Consider the following 6138-nt stretch of genomic DNA (forward strand, 5'->3'; position numbering starts at 1 on the left):
TAGAGGAAATATTTGAAACTAATTTCCAAGTTTTTAAAAAAGAATCTGGAAGACTATAACAAATTTTGTATTAAAAAAATCGTAAGAGTTGCACTTCCTACCAATTTAATGTTATAATTATTAATATAGTTTAGTTGTTTATCTGAGATTAAACTTTTTAAAATTGAAAAAATTCAAATTTTCATATAAAAAAAATTAATTTTTTACGAAAAATATTTTTATTTTAAATAAAAAACAGTTGAGTTCATCTAAAATAAAATTGTATAATTTAAAATAAAAGAAAATTGAACAAAATGTCGAAATAGAATGTAAAAGGTTTTCAAAAGAAATTTTGTACTTTTGCAAAATCACAGAATTTTAGTAAAGAAATTCGAGTAAATTTCGAATATTTAAAATTTGTGAAACGATAAAAAACTAATTTAAACCTTGTAAACTTAAATTTTTTTAAATGCAGATTTTGGAAGATTAAAAAAAGCCTTTTAAGTATTTTGAAAGGTTTCAAGAAAATGAAAAAAGTTTCTTTTGGATTCCTGTTTAAAAGAAGCTTTGAAAAGTTTCCAAAATACTTTTTAAATTCAATATTTTAAAAAATAAAAAAAAATAAGAATTTTGAAAAGTTTCAAGAGGATACATTTTTTCTTGGAATAATAATAAGTGGTATTTTCTCTTGAAAAAATTAATTTAAAGAAAAAATGTAAAAAGATATTAAGACAAATTTCCAACCAGTTGCAATTTTAACCAAAAAAGTATAAATGTTTTCCAGAGGAGACAAATTTTGTACAATTCAGTTTAATTTTTAACTCGAAAATATAAATTTTCATGAAATATAAGTTAATTTTCAACTAGATACATGAATTTTACACCAAAAAGAATAATTTTTTACGAAAAAATACGAATTTTCGATTAAAATTATCAATCCTTAACCAATAAAATATGTTTTTATAATTTAATAGTTGATATTTTAATCCAAAAAGGCTTAAATTTTAAATTAAAAACATTTGAATTCATCCAAAGGGTCTTTTTACTGTTCAAAAACATTATAAGAAAAATGTGAATAATTTTAAAAGATAGTTGAAAGGCTTAGAAGTTTCCAAAAACCTTAGTAATTTCAATATTTTAAAAAATTTTATACAAAAATAAGCTTTTTAAGAATTTGGAAAGGTTTCAAAGGAATACGTTTTCGGGAAAATTTGCAATTGATTTTTGATATTAAAAAATTCATTTGAAAAAGAAATTAAGACATTTCAAATGATTTCCTAAAATTTCGGAAAAGAATGTAAAAGATTTTCAAGTAAAATTTTTCAGTTTTGTACGATACAAAATTTTAGAAAAAAATCTCGTAAGTTTAAAGGAATTCTTTTTTATTTTAAGTTTTGAAATCTAAAAAGATTTCAACAAATTTAAAACATAATGGAAATTCTCTAACAACAAATTTAGAAGTTTTTTTAAAATGTTTAAAGGTTTTAGGAGAAAAAAAAAATTTCTTAAGATGTCTGAGAAATTTGATTACCAAGAAGTAAAGTTATTTTTAACTAAATATAGGAATTTTCTACCAAAAAGATGAATTTTTTTAATAAAAAGCAGACAATTTTGAATTAAAATGATAAATTATCAACCAGAAAAATAACTTTAAAAAAAAATGTTGATTTTTCTACCAAAAAATATGCATTCTCAACCAAAAATGTAATATTTGATATTGCAATTCAAAAATACTTTAATTTTTTAATCAAAAAAATTTGAATTCATCCACAGGAAAAATAATTCTCAATAATATAGTTAAATCCTCAACCAAAAAAAATTGTTATATTTTCAACGAAAAAAGTATTTTCAGTTAAGGAAAAAAATTTTAAGCGAATTATAATTTAAAGGAAAAAATACTTTTTAACAAGCAATACACATTTTGAATAACTGCTTATTTTTTAGGTTTCTCTGTTTATATCTTCAAGGTTACATAAAAATAATTTTCTTAGGCTTCTCGAAAAATTCAAAAAGATTTTTAATATGTCATATCCCCAATTTATTAATTAAAAAAAATTATATTGAATATAAATTTTTAGGATATAAATGATTAATTATTTAAAAAATCGAGAAAACTAGGAAAAATATTGTTATAACCTTCAAGCAAATAAACAAAGAAGTCTAAGAAAAAGTAGTTATACAAAAATTTGTATTTTATTTAAAAAAAGATTTGTTCAAAATTCGTCTTTTTGAATAAGTTCATATCTTTTTGATTTGAAATTAAAATATTTTTTAGTTTAAATATTGTCATCTTTTTACGGAGAATTCATATTTTTTGGTTGATAATTCAAAATCTTGTTTAAAAAGTTATTTTTGTGGTTGAAGATTGATAATTTGAATTAAAAATTCGTATTTTTACATTCTCATCAGATCTGTAGAAAATAAATATATTTTTTTAAATATTGCAATTTTCGTTAAAAATGTTTGTTTTTTATTTGAAAATTCAACTGTTTATCTTAAGATTTACTATTTTTTTGTTGAAATTTAGATTTGACGTTCTGAAAGTTTCTAACAATCTTTTTGAATTTTCTTAAGAATCTTGTCAAAATTTGTTCATTCAATTTACTAATTCATTTACAATTTTACTTTTAATTTACGTTTACAATTTACTGATTTATATAATAATATAGATGTTTATATGGTACTAAACTTGTTCCTTGCTTCAATGCGATTCATCGATTTATTAAATTATTTATTATAATATAACCTTGTTTTTATACTAAAGCTGCACCATTGTATGCACTCCGTGCTTATAGTGTTCGATTTTGACAATTTTAAGTTGGAATATTAAATTTTAAGAATTTTGAAAAGATCAGTTTTGAATTTTATTTTATTTTTCTCATACTCAAAAGTTTCTATTTGTTAATTTTGAATTTAAACCGAGAAATAAATATTTTTATTTTCGTATTTTTAAATATTACTTGTTCTTCAATACCTGACAGGTCGTATAATGCTTGAATATGGCTTTAAATGACTGTTTTCAGTTTGTTCTTTAGAAATTTCTGAAATTTTGTAAACCACAATATCTAAGCAAGGAATTTTTATTCTCAAAATTTATTTTTAACTTTAACAAATTTGTTCTTAACTTTTAGACCAAATGTTTTTAAAGGATCTTTCAAAATTTGAGAAGCTATCGGAAAAATTTTAAAAATAGATTTTTGAAGATTTTGAAATCAAATTTTGAAGTTTTTAAAAAGATTTTTAACGTTTTGAGGATAAAAAGAAATTATGAAAGTTGAAAGAGGATAAAAAAATGTTCTTGAGATTTGCTGAAAATTTTGATGATTTTTTATTTTAGACAATTTATTCTAAGATTATAGGTAAAAAGTTTAGAAAGTATTCTAAAAGATTTTCATTATTGTCAAAAAATAATCTGAAAAAATTTTTCAAAAAACTTAAAACAGAATTTAAATTTTTGAAGATTTCGAAATAATTTCGCGCAAGTGTTCCAAAATGGTTAAAAAAAGACAAAATGTCTCAAAATATTTTAAACTCAAATTTAGAAAATAAAATGTAGAAATATTTTCGAAAATTTAGAAATTATTTTCAAATTTTTTCTAAGCGTCAAAATGTCTAAAAATATTTTCGTGATATCTTCTAAAATTAAAATTCTCAAACCTGTTCAAGGTAGAAATCTTCAAAACGAACATTTTATTTTTTCTCGCGAAACCTCCGAAAATTGTATTTGTTATAATCCTAAAGCAAGTATAGAAATTTAAAATATAAATAGATAATAAATTTAGATTTTTATTAAAAATTATGGTTCCTTTCAAATTTTGATTTGCCTACATTTTTTTTCTTGACTGCAAAATCTTTTGTTTAAAATTTTTTTAAAAATGTGTTCAAAATTCGTGTTTTAGGTTTGAGAATTCCGTTGAAAGTCCGCCTTTTTGGATGAATCAACTTTTTTATTAACAAAAAAAAAATTAGTTTTAATATAAATTTTTTTTTGTTTAACATTTAAGTACTTGGCTGTAAGTTAAACTATTTTAAAAGACATTTAGAAGTTTTGAAAAGATTCGAAAATAATTGATTTTTGAAGATTAGGAACAACAAAATTTAGAAGCTTTTTAAGAATGTTTAAAGGTTTGAAGAAATTAATAAAGTTTTATTTTCACGGGAAAATTACAAATGTTTTTTTTATTTTTCCTTTGCATATAAATAAAAATCATTTTTCCAGTGTGATAAAATGCTTTAGTTAATTTAAAAAATTAAATATGCTAAGGGGTGGAAAATCAATATTCGAGAAGAGGTGACAGTCTCGATTCTATTGTAATGGAATAAAACTTGATTTTAAACAGGATATCTACTCACCTAGAAGACGTGGAATAGCTGCAACTTGTCAGAAAATTTTTATATACTTTGAAAAACCTGGAAATTTCAGGGCATTTTTTTTTAAAGTCAGAATGTTTTTTCGAGAGCGTGCTTAATTAAAAAAAAAGTAATACAAAATTAAATAAACATGTTTTTTAGTCGTAAATTTAGCTTTATACATTAGACTTCTTTTGTTAAAAATTTACATTTTGAGTTGAAAATTTATCGTTTAGATTTATAATTAATCTATTTGGTTGAAAATGAATTTTTAAACTGAAAATTTAACTAATCTAGTTAAGTATACCATCAATTCAATAAAAAATTAATTTCTTTAGTTGAAAATTCATGTTTTGTTATTAAAAATTCGTTGTTTTTAAATTATTTTTAATAGAAGATTAATCTTTTTTGTTAAAAATTCAACTATCCCAGTTTCAACACAATTTTTCGATTTGAAAGTTCACCTTTCTAGTTGAAAATTCAACTATTTCAATTGAAGATTCATTATTTTGGTTGAAAATTGATTTCAACTAAATTTTTTTTCTTTTTAATTGTATTTTAAACGTATAATTTAGCTAACCTAGTTGAATATTCTATCTCTTCAGTTAAAAATTAATATATTTCAACTGAAAATTGATCTATTAGATTTTCGGTTGAAATTTTATCTGTTCTAGTTGAAAATTCATGTTTTTTTTTTGGAAAATTCCACTATTCCAGTTTAAAATTCATTATCCTATTTTATATTTTATGTTTTTGGTTGAAAATTTTACTATTTTGTTGAGATTTATTTTTATATCTATTTTTTAAAAGTGAATTTTGTTTTAAATTAATTTTTAAAGTTATAATTTAAAATTTATGATATTTAAATAGGAAAACAATCCAATGTAAACCCCCTTTTTAATGTCCAATAATCAAATTGATGAAAAAATTCCTGAAAATAAAATCAAGAATCTAATGACTAAATTTGGACAACCACCACAAAATGTATCCATTGGAATCTGAAAAAAGGAACACTTCTCTCCCCTCCCTTCCCCCTAAAAAAGAAAAAAAAAAGAAAACTATTCATCTTTACTTTAGACGAAAATAAAAAGGTGGAAAGAAAAATGAGAATTGTAATTTAACTAATCTAATTGAATATTCCATAATTGAAGGTTAAAAATTCATATGTTTGTTTAAAAATTTTACTATTTTGTTGAGAATTTTTTTTTTATATATTTTTTTAAAGTGAATTTTGGCTTTAAATGAATTTTAAAACTGAAGCTTTAATTAATCTAGTTGAATATTCCATCTCTTTAGTTGAAAAATTCATCTTTTTAGGCTGTACATTAATTTTGTTTGAAAATTCTTTTTTTTTTCAATAAAAAATAATTCTTGGTTTTAATCGTTTTTAAAAAAATTCATTTATACAAGTTTAAAATTAATTCATCTTTTTAAAAATTCATTATTTTCGTTAAAAATGAAATTTTAAACTGAAAATTTCACTAATCTATTTGAATATTTCATCTCTTCAGTTAAAAATTCATATTTTTGGTTGAAAATTAATATTTTTAAACTGAAAATTTATTTATTGGATTTTCGGTTAAAATTTTATCTGTTTTAGTTGAAAATTCGGGTTTTTTTAAATAGAAAATTAATCTACTTGTTAGAAAATTATTCTTTTTTGTTAAAAATCCAAATATTCCAGTTTAAAATTCGTTATTCTATTTGAAATTTCATGTTGTTTGAAAATTTTACTATTTTGTTGAGAATTATTTCTTTTTTATATATTTTTTTAAAGTGAATTTTGGCTTTAAATGAATTTTAAAACTG

General features: G+C 20.8%; 1 protein-coding gene across 10 annotated transcripts in view; it reads left to right on the forward strand.

Moving 5' to 3' along the window:
* The window catches only part of LOC117170680 (synaptic functional regulator FMR1), a 96604-nt gene that overhangs the window by 1214 nt on the left and 89252 nt on the right, over nt 1-6138 (forward strand). The gene's annotated exons all lie outside the window — the stretch shown is intronic.

Source organism: Belonocnema kinseyi, chromosome 4 (genome assembly GCF_010883055.1).
Source record: "Belonocnema kinseyi isolate 2016_QV_RU_SX_M_011 chromosome 4, B_treatae_v1, whole genome shotgun sequence".
Taxonomy (NCBI): domain Eukaryota; kingdom Metazoa; phylum Arthropoda; class Insecta; order Hymenoptera; family Cynipidae; genus Belonocnema; species Belonocnema kinseyi.